We start from the raw sequence: 21,453 nt of genomic DNA on the forward strand, positions 1-21,453 counted from the left end.
GCCATGTGGGCATGGAATCTCTCAAACTGAGAGAACCAGTTCAGCAAAATGAGACCAACCCCTAACTCAAAGGAAAGGAATGGTGGGTGGTAAAAAAAATACGTCCTTTCAACTGAAACTCCAAATTGAAATTCCTTCTTCAACCTCAAAAGGTGAAAGCAATCAGAACGCTTTTTTTAACTCTCCAGAAATCCAGGTTTGAGTGACGTGCGCCTAGTACGGTGTTTCCCAATCCTCTCCTGGAAGTACACCTAGCCAGTCAGGGTTTCCGAAATGAATATTCATGAGATAGATTTGCATACCCTGGGTCTCTAATACATATTCATTATGGATGTCCTGTAAACCTGGGTACGGTTAGGGGTGCGCCTCTAGGAAAGGGCTGGGAATCACTGGCCTAGGATTTCTCCAAGAAACTAAAATGAACAATTTTCTTCCTTATGCTTCCAACTCAAAACTCCACATTTCTAGGTGGCTCTGTTTTAGAAAGACTCAAAACAACCATTCCAGCAGCCTAACATGGCATATAGATGATATGTTCCTTCAGATCATAATTTATTAGGGATCAAAATGTGGCCATACATATAGTGGGCAATTGGGATATATCCATTGCAATGTAGACCAGAAAAACTGGGTGAGCCAATTGGTCTTTATTTGTGGTCTTCTATTACGCAAGGACTCCCTTTAGTCACACATTTGGAGCCTATCTATAAATACAACTTAACTTTACCTCAGGACTTGCTGTCTCTAGTTTATGGCGTATCTCTGTTCCTGAATTAAAAGCATGGGTATGTGAAGATTACCAAAAACTTTATGAGAAAACACACACTTTGTGCTTTTCATGAAGAATTTCATTACAGGATTGCCTTTTCATTCATGCAAATAGTCCAGATCCAGCACATTTTTATCTTTCACTATAAAGTGGCAAGTTCTTGGGAGAATATTGGGGCGTGAATGGCGACATTTTATGACAAATTAGTGACAAACCATTAATAAAATGGTTATGTGGGTGAAAATTATTTCTCTTGTAAGAAATTCACCCCAGCAAATATGGAATTTTGTGCTGTTCTTGGTTCTCCATGAACATTTTTCAGAAATTCCTGGTTAAAAGGTTTACCCTCCACTTTCTTTTCAGCTAATCCTAAACATCGGCAAATCTTTGCAAAGTCTTGCTGAGAAGTGTTCATCAAATGGTATTTTGGAATGATATGATGACAGTGCTGCTCTAAACGATTGGTGAAAAGAATCAGACCTACTGGTCACAGGATAATAACCAAGATAACCCAGAGGAGAGATTTTTTCACCCCATTAGAGCTTGTTGTTCTCCTTCATGAGCTGTGCATGCTGTATCCAGTGACCCCTACTGCGTTGATTTCTCCAGCGGATCCTGATTAATGTCTCTCGGTACAATGTCAATATTTCAATCTTTGATAAGAACATGTAATTAAAGTGGAAATTTGACAGCACTCGTTATATTATGTTCTGCTAAGGTTGCATTTTGCACTTTTTTAACTTTCTTACAATGTATCTTAAACCAGTTTCAGTTTAAATGCATTCCATAATAGCTGAAGACAGCTCGTTTTGCAGCTTGAAACTGATTTGAAACTAGTTATGAAGGACTGTAATTTGGTGGGTATTTCAAATGGTGAGGCCAATGTACTAGTGTGACAATATTTGCACAATTGGTGCGTGTAGTCAACTTAACGCACGTTTAACAAATTTAGCACACATTAATTAGCTTTCACGAGCATCAACACCGAATCTATACCAAATTGGTAATGAGTTTCAGAATGATGTAAATCAGCTCATCATCTATGATTGCACAGTAAAATAATACATGCTAAGATATGTAAACGTCAACAGAGACCTATTAACGTGAGATACTCAACTACAAGTCAGGGAGATGTAGTTATGTAATTTTTTTGCATTAACATTAGCGTTATCGTGCTAACTTTGACACATGAAAATTAACTCAAGAATTATTTGCATGTCATTAACCTGGGCCATTAAATGTGCATTAACAGCCCAGATTATTGCACTTTTGTACACTGACCTCAGTCTTTTTTGTTCATTCTGTTAATATGGGCTGTATAGTGATGAGATTAGGTGCCTCAAATTAACTGCCTGCAGTCATTATAAAAACATAAGACAGCCATTATAAAGGGAAAATGAAAACGTTCAGCCCTGTCTTGCCTCACTCTGCTAGCAGTATCCAATGTGCCACCTTTAACAACTCAGACACCGAGAAGGTACTTACATGGACAGGCGGCATTCATCTTGCCTGAAAGCAATCTAAGGGAAATGAATGAACTTCAGGAATCCCAGAATCATCTCAGCAGGGCGATATTAAATGAACGGTTGTATTGCGGTGAAAGAAAAGACCTAGCACTGGCTCGTTTTTTTTTGCTGGAGGAGGAGATTGCATGTCTACATTTCTCAAACGGGGAAAAAAGAATGATCTTTGGTGCTCTCGAGGCCCTTAAATCATATTATGTGCAGGATACCATTTCTGTTTGCTCTGTTATTCCTGCTATTTATTTAGGAGTCAAGAATTATGGCATATACTTTCTAAGGCCTTTACATTCATAGTCATTTGAATGTCAAGTGTAGGTTGTCAAAGCTGTGGAAATGTAGATTTGTTACAGCTGTCCTGTAAAATACAATTAAACACCAGGAGCCTTTAGAAGCTTACTAATATTAGGAATAGAATCTTGCCTCTGTCAATTAGGTAATAAAAGTTAATTGCTTGGAAACCAGCTCTACTTGACTTAATTACTCGCTGACTCTCTCAGGCCTTTAAGACTTGATTCACTCAGATTATTATTGGTCACATGGAAAGTGAATAGTGGGGGAAAAAAAAAAATCCCAGAATAACAACTCTGGTGAAAACAAAACTTCAGGATATGTTTGTCCAAAATAAAAAAAAAAAAAATTAAAAACTGAAAAGGTCCATATTCAAAAGCCATTTAGATGGATAACTCAAAAGTTATCCGTTTAAATAGCAAATAATTGAGCAGGATAAAATAGGGGCGTTTCAGGGAGGGGTTGAGTTACTTAGCTAACTCGGCCGAATATCGCCTATATCCGGCTAAATTAGACAGATAACGTTAGATCTGCTTCCGAGCAGGTCTAAAGCTACCACGTGTGGCCAGATAACTTGCTACTTAACCGGATATCTTTAAATGATATCCGGCTAAGTAGTGCTGTCATAAGAACGCAAAAGCTATCAAATACAGGGGCCTCCGGGGGCAATCCCCTCCCCCCCAAAAAAATATATATCTTATAAAATCCCTGTAGGGCCATATTATTCTCACCCCCCCCCCCCCCCCCAAAAAAAATATGTTTATGGCGCAGAGGCTCCGTGTCATGGTATATTTTTCTGTTTTTTACCAGTTTGAAGAGCATCCTGCCCCCATCCATGCAAAGATGAGAAACGGTGCATTCTCCCTTCCCCCAACCCTCCCCATGCCGCCCACAAATTTCTTTATTATTTCCGGGAGCAAGGGACCCTCTGCCGTGCTCCAGGCACCTCCAGCGTTGCTCCATGATGATCAGCGCTTCCAGCGCTACCTCTGGCCCTAAGAGAAGGGGAGCTAGCTTTGATAACTTTTGCACGCTTATGACAGTGCTACTTAGCCGGATATCGTTTAAATATATCCAGCTAAGTAGCAAATTATCCGGCCATACAAGGCCAGGTAACCTAAAAACCGGGCTAAGGCTAGCCGGATAACTTTAAGCAAGTGTATTCGGTGAGCTAACCTTAGCCCGATAACTTGTCCACTAACCGCTCTACTGAATATGGACCTCAAGATATTTATCATAGCTTGAAAAAGGGAAGAGGAATCAATATTAGTGCCCACCTACAGACATTGCCATTGACACATGTATATATATTTTAAAATGCTATTAAAGAATATTATTATACATTATAGTCCACTTTACCAAGTGCAAATATAAGGGTGAATTTTCAAAATGTTCTGCACGTAAAAATATGCATATATGCTCATGAGCAGCATCTACTGCTGAATATGCATGTATATTCACTTTCACATACATAAGTACCTATGTAAAAAAAGGGTTGTAGGACCAACACTTATGTAAGTTGCAGTTTTAAAAGTCAGGCATGCATTTGCCAACTTCCTTGCATATTTTTACTCCTGCTAATTATCCAGCACAAGTGATATTAAAAGTCTTTATTGTGCAGTATTGACTGAGCGGGAGGCTCGGGTGAACGGAGGAGAGTTCAGGCTGAAGAACCAGGAAGTTCTCGATGACCTGGAGAAGGCCTGGGGGAAACTAGTGGACTAATTGGTAAACTGGTTAATTTCATTTACGCATGTGTAACCAAGAGCCATTTTCGGTCACCAGTAAGCCCTGGGATGTGCCATTAGTGTAGTTGGTGAGAGAAATAATCAGGGGAGGATCCATGCATTGAGGATGCTGGAATGAGTGTCCCACTTCAGAGGTTTTAAAGGAGCTCTCTGCTGAGAGCTTAGGGGGGGAGAGGGAGGGATGCAGTATAAGTTGCAGTTCTGGAGGAAGGTTGGAGATTGTTTTCCTCAGTTGTATTTTGGGCCTATCCGGGGACCGGGACCTGGGCTCCTTCGGGATGGGTCAAGGGCTCCACTGCTGTCCTCTTCTCCCAAGGTGCTGAGTGGTTGTCCTGGGAATATTTTGGATTTTTGGACTTTTGCGTGGTAGGAGCCTTGCTGGAGACCTGGGCCTTTCCTGGATTCAGGGAACGGGGAACCCTGTGTTTGGGACTCCCAGGGATAGGGAAGACCTGCCCTCCGAGCTGCAAGGAGCAACTCCGGAGTGTTGTTTTCCTTTTTGGGGAACAGAAGAAATTGTTTTATGACGATCTGGGAGGAAGTGTTTTCTGTCCCTCTTCCTGGGGACCTGTGAAGCCGTAGTTCCCTCTCGGATCCCTTCGAACAGGGATCCCCCTATGGTGTCAAAAGGGAAAAAAAATCTACCAACTGTAAGAACCTATTTACATCTTGGAGGACGTCCATCCGGAGTCTTTACCCTGGGGAAAGAGAGTTTTGGACTCTCTGTGCACAGATAAGATTGTCGGCCATCTTTGGAAGGGGTTGTGCCCAACTTAGGGAAACTCTGCCCACTAGGACCACCGTTTTACCTAATCCAGGAGGTTGGACGGATCCCTTGTCCGTGTGAAAGATTCCTGCACAGATAGAGGATAAAGACTGCAATCAAACAGAGAGTCTGTGGTGCTGGGCTCCTATATATCGTGCCATTATTCACCTAACTTCTGAAGAGTAAAGTTTTATTTTGGACGCTATCCCAGTGTGACCTGCGTGGTTTTTGGGACATAGCGCACAGTGAAGAGATTACCCCTCTCTCAAAGATATTTCAGTAAGGAGGAAGTCACCCCTGCACTGAGCCCTGAAAGTAAACCTTTCCCCCCAACCAAAAGGATCCACACCCTGAGGAAAGGAGCACAAAGGAAAGCTAGCCAGGGTCCCTGCCCCAAAGAGTCTACAAATTCTTTTATGGCCCAGCCTGTGCTGCACAGGCACACCGGGCTGAGGTTACACATGCATATATTAAAATTGGCTGACTTATGCAAGTAAATCCTACTTGTACTGTTGTACATAAAATATACATGTATATATTTTTAAAATAGGTAGGACTAGAGGGCATTCCATGACGTTAGCAAGTAGCACATTTAAGACTAATCGGAGAAAATTATTTTCCCTCAACGCACAATTAAGCTATGGAATTTGTTGCCATAGGATGTGATTAGTGCTATTAATCAAGTTTACTTAGGGAATAGCCACTGCTATTAATTGCATCAGTGGCATGGGATCTTCTTAGTGTTTGGGTAATTGCCAGGCTCTTGTGGCCTGGTTTGGCCTCTGTTGGAAACAGGATGCTGGGCTTGATGGACCCTTGGTCTGACCCAGCATGGCAATCTCTTATGTTCTTATGTCACTTCCTTTTTTAGTAGCTGATGCAGGGCAGCCGTCATTTACTATGTTACTATGGAAATAAACATGGTAGCCCTGATTTGGGGAGGGGGGGGGGAAGCACATTAAAAATGAGAGAATTAAAAGTAAAAGAACACCAATACAAAAACAAACTTTAATTCTGTGATTTGTTCTCCCTTTGGTTGATGGTGTTAGCCTTAAAAAGAGAAACTTTAAAGAAAAGCTTCAAAAGGGACGCTTAATTTTGTCATACGAATGAAATACTTTACATCTGAGAATATTATTTAGGCTGTGTTATAAGAACTGTAAGGAAACTGCAACTAGAGGTCTGGATTAATAAAGACTTTTCCTGATAAGCGGAGGTTGAGAGGAATTCTCTTGGTAAACCAGATCATTAGTTGCTATTTTCCTGCTTCCACAGTAACACATAAGAATGAAAACCCTTTTAAAATGGAAGTTACGGGTAGGTGTGAGACTGATATGCAGGTGCGCTGCTGTCTTCTTGAATAAGCTCTGGCAAACCAGCAAAGTATAGTTGGGCATTTTCATTCTTCTTTGGATAAGCCAAGTAGAAGACGTTAGACTAGCAGTAATTGGAATGATTTGATAACTTTTCACTTTCTTGTGCAGTTTAGATACAAAATAAACAATTATCTCAGCTAACCTTTTGCTTGTACTTAAACCGGGATGAAATTAATTAGAATTTTTTTATTTCAGATTTCACATACATATTTGACTACTTGACGTTTTCTTTTCTTAGCTTTAAAATTCATTTGTTAGATTCATCAAGTTGCCCATCCTAGTTTGCTCTTTTTTTTTTGCATTGTTTGAATCCATAAAGCAGCTGAGTGCTTTGCTGTGAGGTCGCATCCAGCAGATTGTAAATGCATTACTTTCCTTCCTGTGTATCCACAACAAGTTGAAAACCTTTAACAAATATTCCCACAGAGGCCATATGTATTCCTGGTATGTAAAGTTTTAACAAAAGCTCTTCTGATCTAATATGCATTTACCTAGACAGCCGAGATGCCTGACCTCTTAACTCATTAGTGGCTGGGCCTGTATTCTATGTGCAACATTTTTAGATTTTGTAAATGAGACAGGATATTTGGATATTTTAATATAATTTTGCTGGGGTTTAGATCCTTTGTGTTTTCCAGGATTTTTCCATCCTCCTCTCGGATATACATCATAGTTCCCTCTAAGCTGAGCGCGTGAGCGATTGCTCATACATTTCAGAGCATCACTAACAGGTATTACATGGCCGCTCACATACATTTTTCTTTGTGCTGTATATAGAATTGGAATGTTAATACTGGCGCTCAAAAGTTGTTGGTTTAAAAAAATTGTTGCTCACACGAAAAAAAAAATGTGCACACACATAGTCACTCCTTAGAGGGAACATTGATATACAGTAAGCTTTCCAGGGAGATAGAGAGGAATTTTCCCTTCAGAGACATTGTAGAACAATCCCACGTCCACTCTGGTGGCCCTAGTACAGCCATGGAAGAGCAATGTCGCTGGGAAGGAAGCTATCAACCTTGTGCAGCAAGAAGTGATCTGGTAGTGAAGACCAGCTGTGCAAGTGATGCATGCTGAGGATGACTCCTGTGGGAAGGGTTCAGGAGGGCAAGGTTTAGGACCTCAGAAGTTATTGGCAATTTTTTTTTATTAGGAACATAGATAATGGGGTGGCTGGTGGTCATGAAGATCACATGGTGACATGCCTACCTGATGTGAGGGTAGCAGATCTATCTTGATACCTAGACAGAATTTTACAAAGTGATGGGGAGGAGTGTGCCATCATGATACATGTTGAAACTCTGAACGACAAATTTAGGATCTTAGGAAGGAGATTGAGATCCAGAACCTCAAGGATAGCATTCTCCAAAATTCCATCTGACTCTAAGGCCCTGCATGTGGAAGGGTTAGCATTCTCCAAAATGCATTCTCTGAAATGCTACCTGTTCCACATGCAGGGCCTTAGAGACAGGCGGAGCTCCCAAGTCTCAATGCATGGATGAGACAAGGGGAAAAAAGGAGGGATTTAGATGCATAAGGAAATAGAGAACATGCTGGGGAGGGGGGACCCTATTCATATATAATGGGCTCTACCTTAACCAGGATGGAACCAGGCTACTGGCACTAAAAACAGAGATTGCTGGTTAAATACCATGTTTTGAGAATGTAAACCATTAAGGTGTTTAAAATTGGCCCATTATGAGTTGACACGCAAAAGGGCTTTTTTGATATCTGGCCCCTTACTCTGGACTTTACTGCCAGCCGATCATATAGCTTGCTTTACTTTATTCAGGAAAGCACTTAAAACATGCTTGTTTTCCAAGCCATTTATATGATACTATAGACTATTTTCCTTTCCAGTGCATTTTTCTCAAATTTAAATGAGTTTGTTAGTTATTTTCTGTCAGTATTCTTTATGATTTATGTATGGTTTTTATTGTAAATCCACCTCGGGTGTTTTTTCTCTGTGATGAGAGTGGAATGTAAATTTTTTTAAATAAATAACAAAGGGCAGGGAGGATATGATCGTGAAAAACAAAGAGATACCAATGTAAGAAGTCTGAATAACAAAATTGGTGAGTTGGAGTGTAAGGTGATAATTGAGAACTTAGACATAATAGTCGTCACGGAAACCGGTGGAAAAATGACATGGTAAAAGACATACAGATGTGACAGTGGGGATCAACCCAGAGTATAGGAGCTAATTACAGAAGGAATGGCATACAGGGTACCAGCTTAAGGCTCAAATCCCTAGGAATAGAAATTCCAAAAGAGAATAGGAGAAGTTTAGTAGTGGGAGTATACCACCATCTTCCAGTCCAAATATTAGAAAGAGATGATGAAATGCATACTGAGATCAAACAGGCCAGCAAAGTAGAGGACATATTAATTACTCCTTCATCTACTGGGCGAATATTTCCTTAGGTCAGATAAGGGAAGTGAGATTTCTAGATATAAAAACAGTGCTTTTCAACCCAGTCCGCGGGGTACACCTAGCCAGTCAGGTTTTTCACGATACCCACAGTGAATATCTAGGAGATTGATTTGCATACAATGGAAGCAGCAAATGCAAATCTAATTCCCCATCCTGTTTGGATGTGGCTCTCCCAGTGTCCTTAAGAACATAAGTCAAGAGTAATGAACCCAAAAAAGTGTGTCAGCACTATCAAAGGTTCACCCTAAATGGAGCTGAGATCAAATAGTATGCAAAATATATGGTTGTGCATTGCTCATAATTGCTAAACAGTAAATTATTGTATGTCCATCATATAAATAGAGACGCCAGTCACACTCATTACTAGAGTGTTATCAGTCTGACTCAGACCGTGTCTAGGGTATAATCATGAGTCATACATATGGCGATGTTTCAAATTTCTAAATTTTTGTTTTGAAAATAAAATCACTTATCTTGAATATAAGCAAATGCACTGCTTCAAGAAGTCTGCCGCCTGACACTGTTCCAGTGTTTTGTTGACATTTGCATCAGGGCCATAAGAAACACATGTTAGCAACTGATAAAACTCAACTGAATTCATAAACAGGCAAAGTGAAGCTTAGACTTAAGTTAGAAAAAAATCTTTTGCTCTTTACATATAATGGTATGTGAATCCATTTAGCCACAAGCACAACTAAGGATATTACCATAAAAGCATATACATAGATCTGCAAATGAATATACGGTATACCAACTCCATATCCTCACTAAGACCAAACGCATGCCACGTGTTAAATTAGAAAAATAAGTCTTTGCTCTCTGTAATTAAAAAATGGTGATGTGTCTCCGCCCCTTACGGTATTCTGAATGACTTGGAGAACAGACCATTGTAGCTCCGCAAATGTATGGTGCAATTCCAGACAACATCTCACCAGAGGTGCATTTTGAGTAGAATTATTAATCCGACTTCGGTGCTTTCTGAGCTGGACTCAGACGCTCCAACTGGTGTGCCCAATATACACTAGCAGGCATGTACACTGTACTGCATAAATCACATTCATGGTGGTACTGTCTGAGTAAGATATGCGGATAATTCTAATATGGGAGGTGGGATATTCCCAAAATTGTTCTGTCAGCGTGCTATCACATATTGCAGTGCCCACATCTGAAATGGCCTGGCTGCATTGCTGACAGTGTTCTTGGTGCAGACAAGGCAGCTCTCACAACATGCTGCGTCCATGTTTATATGAGAACTGTGATGGATCACACAGAGAAGCGTGCAGGGACACAACTGACCAAAGGCATCTAATGATGGATGCTACATCATGTGCTCTGTTCATAAAACATAAGAACATAAGAGAATAAATACATAAGATCTGCCATACTGGGTCAATCTAAAGGTCCATCAAGCCCAGAATCTTGTTTCCAGCAATTGCCAATCCAGGTCACAAGTACCTGGCAGGATCCCAGAGGGTAGATAGAGTCCATGCTACTTATCCCAGGGATAAGAAATGGATTTCTGCAACTCCACCTTAATATTAGTATATGGACTTTTCCTCCAGGAACTTGTCCACGTCTTTTTTTAAATGCAGTTACAATAATAGCTTTCGTTCACTACATCTCTGGCAACGAATTCCAGAGCTTAATTATGCATTGAGTAAAAAAAACATTTTCTCGTATTAGTTTTAAGTGTATCACCTAGTAACTTCTTTGTGTGTCCCCTAGTTTTTGTACGTTTTGAAAGAGTAAACAACCGATTAACGTTTACTCATTCCATTCCACTCATTATTTTATAGACCTCCATATCTCTCCCCTCAGCAATCTCCTCTCCAAGCTGAAGAGTCCTAACCTCTTTAGCCTTTCCTCATAGGGGAATTGTTCCATCCCCTTTATCATCTTGGTCGTCCTTCTCTTTACCTTTTCTAATTCTGCTATATCTTTTTTGAGATGTGATGACCAGAACTGCACACAGTATTCAAGATGATGTTGCATCATGGAACGATACAGAGGCATTCTGATATTCTCTGTTTTATTTTCCATTCCTTTCCTAATAATCCCTAGCATTCTATTTGCTTTCTTGACTGCTGCTGCACACTGAGCAGAAGATTTCAACATATTGTCAATGATGACGCCTAGATCCTTTTCCTGAGTGGTGACTCCTAATGTGGAACCTTCCCTAAGTGCATCACTTTGCACTTGTCCACATTAAATTTCATTTTCCATTTGCATGCCCAGTCTCCCAGTTTTGCAAGGTCTTCTTGCAATCTCTCACAATCCTCATGTGATTTAAAAACTTTGAATAATTTTGTGTCATCGGCAAATTTGATCATCTCACTCGTTGTTCCCATTTCCATGTCGTTAACATAAGAACATAAGAAAATGCCATACTGGGTCAGACCAAGGATCCATCAAGCCCAGGATCCTGTTTCCAACAGTGGCCAATTCAGGCCATAAGAACCTGGCAAGTACCCAAAAACTAAGTCTATTCCATGTTACCGTTGCTAGTAATAGCAGTGACTATTTTCTAAGTCATCTTAATTAATAGCAGGTAGTGGACTTCTCCTCCAAGAATTTATCCAATCCTTTTTTAAACACAGCTACACTAACTGCACTAACCACATCCTCTGGCAACAAATTCCAGAGTTTAATTGTGCGCTGAGTAAAAAAGAATTTTCTCCGATTAGTTTTAAATGTGCCACATGCTAACTTCATGGAGTGCCCCCTAGTCTTTCTATTATGCAAAAGAGTAAATAACTGATTCACCTCTCATGACCTCTCATGATCTTAAACACCTCTATCATATCCCCCCTCAGTCGTCTTTTCTCCAAGCTGAAAAGTCCTAACCTCTTTAGTCTTTCCTCATAGGGGAGCTGTTCCATTCCCTTATCATTTTGGTAGCCCTTCTCTGTACCTTCTCCATCACAATTATATCTTTTTTGAGATGCGGCGACCAGAATTGTACACAGTATTCAAGATGCGGTCTCACCCTGGAGCGATAGAGCGGCATTATGACATTTTCCATTTTATTCACCATTCCATTTCTAATAATTCCCAACGTTCTGTTTGCAGTGCTCCTAGAACAGATCCCTGGGGCACACTACTACACATTTTTTCATTGGGAAAATGTACCATTTAGCCTTACTCCTGTTTCCTTTCTTTTTTTTCTTAATTCTTTATTTATACAAACATGCAGACAAGCAACATATTGGAAAGGCATGATATGTATATAACATTATAGATCACATTGAGGATATACAAGAGTACATAATAATTCCAAAGGGGAATGAAAACAAAAAGAAAACACAGCTCCTACATTGCCCTTTGCCAACCCTAGGGGGACACCCACCCCTTATCCCTTATTCATAACTTTACATCAACATTTACCCACTCGTGCACTGGAATGTCATTGACTAGAGATCAACATTGCATTTTGTTTCTTGCAGAAATTTTATCCTGTTTGACTCAATGCCCTCTCTAATATATACTGCCACCCGTCCATCAATTTGATCCATCCTATCATGTTGATAAGGTTTGTACCCTGGTATCACAGTATCCCATAGGTTGCCTTCCTTCCACCAGGTCTCTGTGATGCCAATCATGTTTACTTTTTCATCCAGTGCTATGCACTCTAACACTCCAATCTTATTTTTTAGACTTCTAGCCTTTGTATACAGACATTTTGAAATATGTTTTTGTTTATATTAACAACCTGCTTATCAGTCGACAGGGATGATTTGGAATCTTTCTCTCTGTCTGCTCTTTACTTAAAGGCACCTTTTCCATTTTAGCATTTATTGCAACCTCTCTACTGGGATGCCCTAATTTCCCTGTTCTCTTAGTATCCTTCAAAGAACCATGCACTTCTGAGGGGATGTTGGATTTCCCCCATCATCTAGTTTTAAAAGCGACACTATCTCATTTCTAAAGGTTAGTGCCAGCATCCTGGCTCCACTCTGGTCAAGGTGAAGCCCATCCTTCCAGAAAAGCCCCCCCCCCCCTTCCCCAAAATGAAGCCCAGTTCCTAACAAACATAAAACCTTCTTCCCTGCACCATCATCTCATCCTCTCGTTGAGACTCCGGAGCTCTGCCTGCCTCTGTGGTCCTGCACATGGAATGGGTAGCATTTCTGAGAATGCTACCCTAGAGGTTCTGGATTTCAACTTTCTACCTAAAACCCTAAATTTGGCTTCCAGAACCTCTTTCCTGCACTTTCCTATGTCATTGGTGCCCACATGTACCAAGACATCTGGCTCCTCCCCAGCACTATCTAAAATCCTATCTATGTGACGCGTAAGGTCCACCACCTTTGCACCAGGCAGTCACATTACCATGCGATCCTCATGTCCACCCAGCCATAAAGTTACCTACCTTCCTAATAATTCACCAACCACAACAGCCCTTCTATCCTTCCTTCCTGGACACGTGTCTCTGGAGACATATCCTCAGTGCGAGAGGATACTACATCACCTTGAGAGCAGGTCTTAGGTACAGGATTGCTTCCTGCCTCACCGAGATGCTGCTCTCCTTCAATGTACCTTTCTCCTCCAAGGCAGCATGGGGTTGATAGTTTGGAGGTGGTCCTGCTCTACGCTGTCCCTGAAGGTCGCCTTTCTATACCTCTTTGCCTCCCTTACTTCCTCCAGGTTGTTCTCTGAGGGCTAGGAGTTCTTTGCACCAGGTGCACACATACAACCTCTTGCCACCTGAGAGATAATCATATACGTGGCATACAGTACAAAAGACTGGAATGCCCCCCTCTTGCTGCTAGACTTCTATCTTCATCATAACTTTGTTGATTTGTTTTCAAGTTAAAATTTCTAAGGGCGTAGGGATGTAAAGCTAATCTAAAGTACTTTTAGTTTATAGATTTATTTTATGTTTGTCTGTCAATGACCCTCAAAACACTACAATTAATCTATGTATATCTACCTAGTTACCCACCTTATTGACTCTTGCTTGAATTAAATTCTTTCTGGATAAAATATGTAAGTAAATTTATAGTAAGGAGCTTTGAGGGGCACGCCCCTAACAGCATGCACTTCTGGTCCTCTTCTGCTGCAAAGACTAAGGGGCCTCTGGAAGCTGGGGCTGTAGATCCTGAAGCCTGGATTTGCTCATGGTGACTTTTGGAATCCTGTCCTAGGCTGCTGGGTTATTTATGCAGATGAGAATTTCAGTCCTCTTCTGCTGTAAGGTGTGCGGGGCCTTTGTAAGCTGGGTCTGTGAAGCTTGAAGCCTGGACTCATGTGTGGTGAGCTCTGGAGTCCTCTCCTGGGGGCTGCTGGGTAATGTATGCAGATGAGCCTAACTGTCCTCTTCTGCTGCAAGGGATGTGGGGCCTCTGGAAGCTGTGGAGCCCGAAGCCTGGAGTCACCATTCTCTTAATGGTTGGAGGCAGAGTCAGAACACAGTGCTCGCTCTGGATCCACATTCCCTTTCTCACCAGCTGCAGAAGGAGCTCCTTCTCTCCAGTGCCTCCTCCAAGCATGGCTTGATAGTCCTTGTTACGTTTTCTGGTCGTGGCAGGCTGCCACGACCGGCCACACTCACCAACTAGGCCCTGGACATCTTCTTAAAGCACCGTGTGGCAGGGCCGCCGCCACGACACTGCCCTCTGTTCCTCGGTGCACTGGCCTTAGATGCGTGCCTTAAAGGCCCCACGGTGGGAAACCCTCTGGCTGACGCCACATGATGATGCCATGCTGCTGCTGGGTATTTAAATCCAGCCATGACGCCAGCAGGCTGCCTTTGCAATGGATCTTCTGCTTTAGTAGTTTGTGTTGCAGTGTTACTGTTCCAGCCTTGCATCATTCAGCTTTCCAGTCTTGCCTTGTGCAGTCTTCCAGCCTTGCCTCGTCCAGCTCAGAGCCGCAGCAAGCCTATGGCCAATATGGCTGAAGGGCTATCTGAAGGGCGCATTAGGGCCGCTGATGATGTCACCCTATCGATCTTGTCAGAGTGGTGCAGTCCCAGCAGGGCCTTAAATGAAGGAGGAGCACTGGTGCAAGCCCTGCCAGAATCAACGGCGGGGCTGCCCTAAAGAGGGAGAAAGGCACCGTGGCCTCAGCAGAATTGTCGGTATGGCTCGAGTCGGAGAAGAGCGCTTCCAAAATCACCGGCGGGGCCCGAGGAGGAGAAGCGCTGCGGCCTCGTCGGAATTGCTGGCAGGGCCTGAGAAGGTGGAGGAGGAGGAGGAGGAATATTGGAGTCCTGTCCTCAACTGAAAACATTGGGGGGGGGGGGGGGCGCCTTAGGAGGAGAAACGCTGCGCGCGCAAGTTATAAAATCGGGTGTACATGTGCGCGCGCCGGGTAGCGCGTGCACATGTACGCCCACGTACAACCTTTTAAACTCTACCCCTAATCCCTGAATTAGTAAAAGTCCCACACTGGCATATATATATATATTTTTTATTTTTTTTAACAGGAAGTTAATTATTAATGTGGAGCAGCCCTCTAAGCCAGGCCCTTCCAGCCTGCTGCTTTCCCAACAGAGCGACTGCATTGTATGGAAAGGAAAGTTATGGATGAAATGCCACATAGCCACCAACATCTATGGTGGCAAATGCTGGTGGTTAGGGAAAGCGTGTCCCCCTCCAGATGAGGGAGGTTGGATGGCTTTTATTTATGAATGGAGTTTACCTAAAGTTTTTATGATGCTTTCAGTGCAATTAACTATTTCAGTTTTTATGGAAATACCTTCTCACTAGAATGAATGAAATGCTGGATTATATAACTAAGAAAAGCAATAATGGAAGAACTTTGCAAGAGTCAAACACAACTTAACTAGCAACTTACTGAGCTAACCAATATAAAGCATAGAGGCTGCTGAAGAACCTTAGAATCACATTTGTGTATGCTTTGTGTATGTGTGTAGCTTTTCAACAATTCTGCTGATTTCGAAGGATACTTCATTACAGATTGAGTCCTTAACATGTTTTATGTTGCCAAAGTCTGGTTCGCCTGTGAAAATAATCTGGTAACAGGTATAAAACTGGTAAATGTGAATCGGATATTTACTCTAAAAAATACAAAGACTAAATGATACTCAAGTTAGTATGTAGCACATTTAAAACAAATAAGAGAAAATTCTTTTTCACTCAACACACAATTAAGGTCTGGAATTCATTGCCAAGAATGTTGATAAAGGCAATTAGCGTAGCTGAGTTTAAAAAAAGGTTTGGACAAGTTCCTGGAAAAGTCCATAAACTGTTATTAACCAGGTAGACTTGGAGAAAGCCACTACTTATCCCTGGGGATTAGCAGCATAGGATCTCTCTACTGTTTGCCATCTTGCCAGGTGTTTGTGACCTGGATTGGCCACTGTTGGAAACAGAATACTGGGCTTGATGGATCCTCGGTCTGGACCCAGTATGGCAATTCTTATGCTCTTATGTAAAAGGTGACAACACCAATCTAAAACAATGTTTTGCATCCCTGTGTCTTAAAATTCCTGCTGTTACTAGATTCTACAAAGCCCGTCTCTTTAAAATTCACCTATAAAAGCTGTGTGACAAAAATACAGAAAAGTGTTAGGATGAGTTGGTGTGGCCTGGCTTTAGCTGAAAATTAATTCACATGCTGCTCTGTTTAACCAGGGTAGACACAAAACTGTGCTATTTGCTATACTGCCAAGGTCACTGATCACCTGACCAAGCCCCTTAACAGCTGGAAAACACCCATTGCTGCCTGCACTGAACACACTTCCCTGGATGTTCAACAAAGGAAGCACGCGTTTACCGAGGAGGACAAAAAAAAAATCACTCTCTTTCTATTTGGTGCTGAAGGTAGGAGGACTGGCACGTGCCACGACCAAATGTTTTCTGATGGGTTTCCTTTAAAAAGGAGGTTTCAGATCCAGCTGCTGCAATGCAGAATAGAGCAACAGCCTGGAACAGACCAAAAAAAAAGTGATCGAGTTAATGAGGGTGTGTTAATATGTCACCCACCGAAGATGAATGCTGTCTTTGTAGTCACAAGGCTAAATGCGTTTGATTTGTAAAACATTAAAAAAAAGAAACAAAACCCGTCTTCAGATGGTGACTTGGCTGCGAGATCCGATCAGCTCTCTGCTCTGCGAGGTGCGATTCGGCTCAGGTTCCTGCCAGGAGGACTGCTCTGACAGATAGGAGGGAGCATTGGATCAGAACTTACCTGGAGATCTGGATCTTGGAAGGATACTTGACATTCACTTGGAAAAGCAAAGGGGATTGGGTTGCCTTGCTGCCGTGCCAGAAAGCGTCACCTTTCAGACTTTTTTTTTACTTCTGTTTCTGTCTTTGTGCATCCAGGATTTGACTTCTAACATCTTTCTAGTACTTTTTTTGTGATGAAGACTTTGTCTTTGACGGCGGGTGTGTGAGTTGGCTCTAGTGTCCTGCTTACTGTCTCCCCTTCTAGTGTAAAAGTAAGCTGTGGAAATGTAAGATTTAAAAATGGGATTTTGGCACCTTGCGTTTTAGTTCAAGTGGGTAAAAAAAAAAAAAAAAGCTTGCTCGAAGGTATTACCAGAGAAGCAAGGTAAAAAAAAAAAGTACTGCAGGATCAATGTGGGGGACTCTTAAAAGTTCCAGCTGGTTCCATCCTCGGTTTCACTTCCTCTTCTGGGAATAACTTCATGGTTCCAGATGGTAATGTGGTCTGGACTGGCTTTAGGAGCGTGCAACCTCTGCAGTCCTACAGGATCCTCTGCTTCAGTCAGGGACATGACAGTGATGGCTTTTGAAGGGGTGCCACTGCCACCCGCTGTACTCTGAGGGAGGGGTGAGCACCCGCCCTCAGCGCTCCAGCCCTGGTGGGCGCTGCTACTGGCTCTCGCCAGCCCTGAATGCAGTGAATAGGTTGAAAATGAAACTTTTGATTTAGCAATCTAATTTAGGTGAGGCAATCCTCCCCCCCCCCCCCCCCCCCCATACAGGAGATCTAATACACAATAATTTGGATAAGAACGTTCATTTTGGCCCCTTTCTTCTGCTCAGCTCTTTTTGTAATTTTTCGGTCGGGGGTAAAATCTTGAGGACAATGCTCAGAGATGGTAACTTTAAAGTGAGCGCACACGTGCCCGTAAACACACATATGTGGGTGCGCGCACACACGCGCATTAATTTTATATCATCCACACACGTGTGCGCACATTATATTAAATATGCCTGGCGCATGTATGCGTGCTCCTAATTTTAAGCAATTGCATTGAGGAAATGTTACTCCCGTATTGTCCTTAGCACTTGTCGGCTTTTGCACACGCAAGGCAGCACATTTTATAACATGCACACGTCAAGGAAATGACCAGTTTTACCAACTAGTCCACCAGTTTGCCCAGTCTATCTCTAGGTCATCAAGACCCTTCTGGTTCTTCAGCCTGCACTTCCCCCAGTTTACCCTGACCCTTCACCCAGTCAGTATTTGTCTATAAATACTTCTGTTCTGATAACTAGCAGAAGTAAATGTGCACAGGTAACAGCCCTACACCCGCTGCATTTGCAGGTCATAGAATCACTACTTCTGTGTATAAATGCTAGCCGTGCCCCGGAACGCCCCTGACCTTCCCCTTTTTTTCACACGAGCAAATTTTTATTTGTGCATCAATACTTGCACGTCTATGTGCGAGGTTTATAAAATAGCACTTGCACGAATACGCGCTATTTAAGGTGAGTTTTAAAAGCCCGGTGAGCTCATCAGTCGGGGGATGTGCATATAAGTTGCACACCTCTCCAATAAATTGTTTGCAAAGCAGTTAGCATGTGAACTTTATCTCTGTACTATTAGGTAATTAAGTGTTTGCATAATTTTGCATCTTATTATGGAAATGGACATTTGTATTTAATGAACTCATTTTCTATTATCTTATTAGCATGGGTTATGGTTTTTGTGCGTAATCTCACAAAATTTTAATTATGCATTTTAAAAGCATTGTTAACATGTGGACACCTAGTTTTACGTGCAATAACAGCAGTTTCTACGCACGTACTCACATTTGCAAGTTTAAGCGTACTTTAGTACGTGGGCCTTTTTGTGTACTAAAATTTAGTTTTACATGTGCTGTGCTTGGGGATGGGTAGAGGAAACTCCACGGGTCTAAATCTAAGGGCTCAGTTTCACTAGGGTGGCTAGATTTAGCCATTCTGTTCAGGGCAATTATTAGCGAGGTACGTAGTCAGCTAGCTCCCTTCTAAAACTAACCTCTGTGTTTTGCTTGACAGCTTTTGATCAGATTATGGGAATGAAGAATAGAGCATATACAAACAGCTCATTTGTGATGGCTCCAAGTTATCCCTATTTGCTGTAATTGTAAAAATATAAAAAATAAATCCAAATGAAGAGAAAGAGATGTTGGAATTACTACCATTGAACTAGCGTAGATACATTGTCTGGCACGTTAAATGGACACATTAGTGAATGTAAATGCAGATTTCCAAGTCAGATGATGAAAAAAACACCAAGAGGTTTTTTTTCCCCATTTCAGATTTAGGTATCACTGGGTAGAAAAGAGTGCGTTTTTCATCGTTAACTTGTATGCATTTAAGACTGTGCAGTCCTTTGTACTGTCTGGCTTGGTCTGTTGTAATGAAGTTCTTGCTTACAGCAGCAGCAGCAGCACCTGTCTGGATAATTATCCTGAGTGCCACTGACCTTGAACATTTCTAGACTGGCACCGTTTGCTTTGGTGAAATCTTTTAATTCTAACCCACAGAATAAATTCCTAGAAGTTTATGATAGAAGTTTATAAAATTATGAGCAGTGTGAAACAGGTTAGTAAGCAGCAGTTATTTTCTCTTTAAATTAATACTAGGACTAAGGGACTTGCCATGAAATTAACTCATAGCATATTTAGATCAAATTTAAGACAGTATTTGTGCAGTTAGCACATGATTAAGCTGTTGAATTTCTTGCCAGAGAATGTGGATAAGGCTAAATAACAGCTGAGTTTAAAAATGGTTTGGACACGTTTCTGGAAGAAAGATCTATTAACCATTATTAGCCAGAATTTAATTATGCATTGAGTAAAAAAGTATTTTCTCCTATTTGTCTTAAATGTATTTCTAGAAACTTCATTGTGTGTCCTATAGTCTTTGTATTTTTTAAAAGAGTAAACAACCAATTTGTGTTTACCTGTTCTACGCCACTCATTATTTTATAGACCTCTATCACATCTCCCCGCTCCAAGCTGAAGAGCCGTAACCTCTTTAGCCTTTCACCATGAGGGAATTGTTCCACTTCCTTTATTGTTTTGGTTGCCCTTCTCTGTACCTTTTCTAATTCCACTATATCTTTTTTTGAGATGCAGTGACCAGAATTGCACTCAATACTCAAGATGAGATCTCACCATGGAGCGCTACAGATTGCATTATGATATTCTCTGTTTTATTCTCAATTCCTTTACTTTGCTTGGAATTTGTGTCTTGCTGGGAGCCAGGTAGGACAGCAAGACGCTATGGCCTGTGTTGCGATTGGACTTGGGGCCAGATCGCCGGGAGAGCGTGAGCCCTTGGGCCATGGCACAACCCCAGGGCAAGGCTCCAAGGTACATATCGTGGGAAGGTGAGCGCATCCAGGCACGGGCTGGGCTTGAGACTAGAATACACGAACTGGAAGCATGGCTTGAACTCGGAACACTTGAAGGCCTCGCTGAACCTGCATGCACAGGACTGAGACCCAACAAAGCTGGTCTCACGGGTAGCTCTCCGGCCACTAGATAGCAATTTTGGACCTGCCACTTGAGAACAGCTTGTGCGTCAGAACAGACAGAGGGAGAGGACTCAAAACAAGACATGATGAAGGCTTGACCATGATTCTGAAGTCTTGGAACTTAGACGAAGGCTCTGAAGACTTGGAACTTAGATGAAGGCACTGAAGACTTGTAACTTAGATGAAAGCACTGAAGGAGTCCTGCGCCACAGTGTGCCCTACACAGCCCATGGGCTTGTCATGGACCACGCCAACGGCAGCACAAACTCTGGGCTTGGAACATCGAGGAACATCACTTGGAACAAGGAATGAGGCTTGAAACAAAGAATATGGCAGAGAGCTTTCCAAGATGGCGACCTGAATGGTTACGTTGCGAGGAGCTCCTGATCTTTTCTTGCATTGCCTGTTTCTGATATGCCGCATACTAAGCGAAAAGCTCGGGTTCAGTGTGGAGAAAGCTCCTCCACACCTCTGGAGACAACGCAGCCCATGATTGGGAACATTTTCGCAGCGGTGCCCGCACTTACACCGGGAGAATGGGTCGCTGAGGAGCAGGCTGCGGAGCGAGAGCTTGCTTCCCTGACCAAGACATCTTTAAGCCCTGGATCACCAGTGAGACCGGTGCCTCCAGGCCGAGATGAGGAACGAAGGACGAGAGAAACTGTAAACCCAACGGAGGTACTCCGGAGAGAGGCAGGAACAGTTGGACGAGGTGTAACCGCGCAAGGACTTACCACGCAGGAGCAAGAAGCCAAGGTAGAGCCCCTTGGAGGGGTTTGGAGAGAAGGGCTGAACTCTGCAGCTATCCTAGAGTCCTCGAGCCTTAGTAATGGTGCCGGTCTAGCAGCAGGTGAGAGAAGAGAG

The 21,453-nt window shown here is 42.3% G+C and overlaps 1 protein-coding gene across 4 annotated transcripts in view; it reads left to right on the forward strand.

The window, feature by feature from the left end:
* KANK4 (KN motif and ankyrin repeat domains 4) overlaps nt 1-21,453 on the forward strand; it is a 93,872-nt gene that overhangs the window by 29,031 nt on the left and 43,388 nt on the right. The window contains exon 1 of one of the 4 annotated variants that reach the window (XM_029617855.1): nt 16,640-16,691. The exons of 2 other annotated variants lie outside the window; for them this stretch is intronic. The gene's annotated coding sequence lies outside the window, so the exon portion shown is untranslated. Of the gene's footprint in view, nt 1-16,639; nt 16,692-16,809; nt 17,312-21,453 lie in introns of those variants that run through there. One more of the 4 variants, XM_029617857.1, reaches the window with a different exon arrangement.

The sequence above is a fragment of the Rhinatrema bivittatum genome, chromosome 10 (assembly GCF_901001135.1).
Source record: "Rhinatrema bivittatum chromosome 10, aRhiBiv1.1, whole genome shotgun sequence".
Lineage (NCBI taxonomy): Eukaryota > Metazoa > Chordata > Amphibia > Gymnophiona > Rhinatrematidae > Rhinatrema > Rhinatrema bivittatum.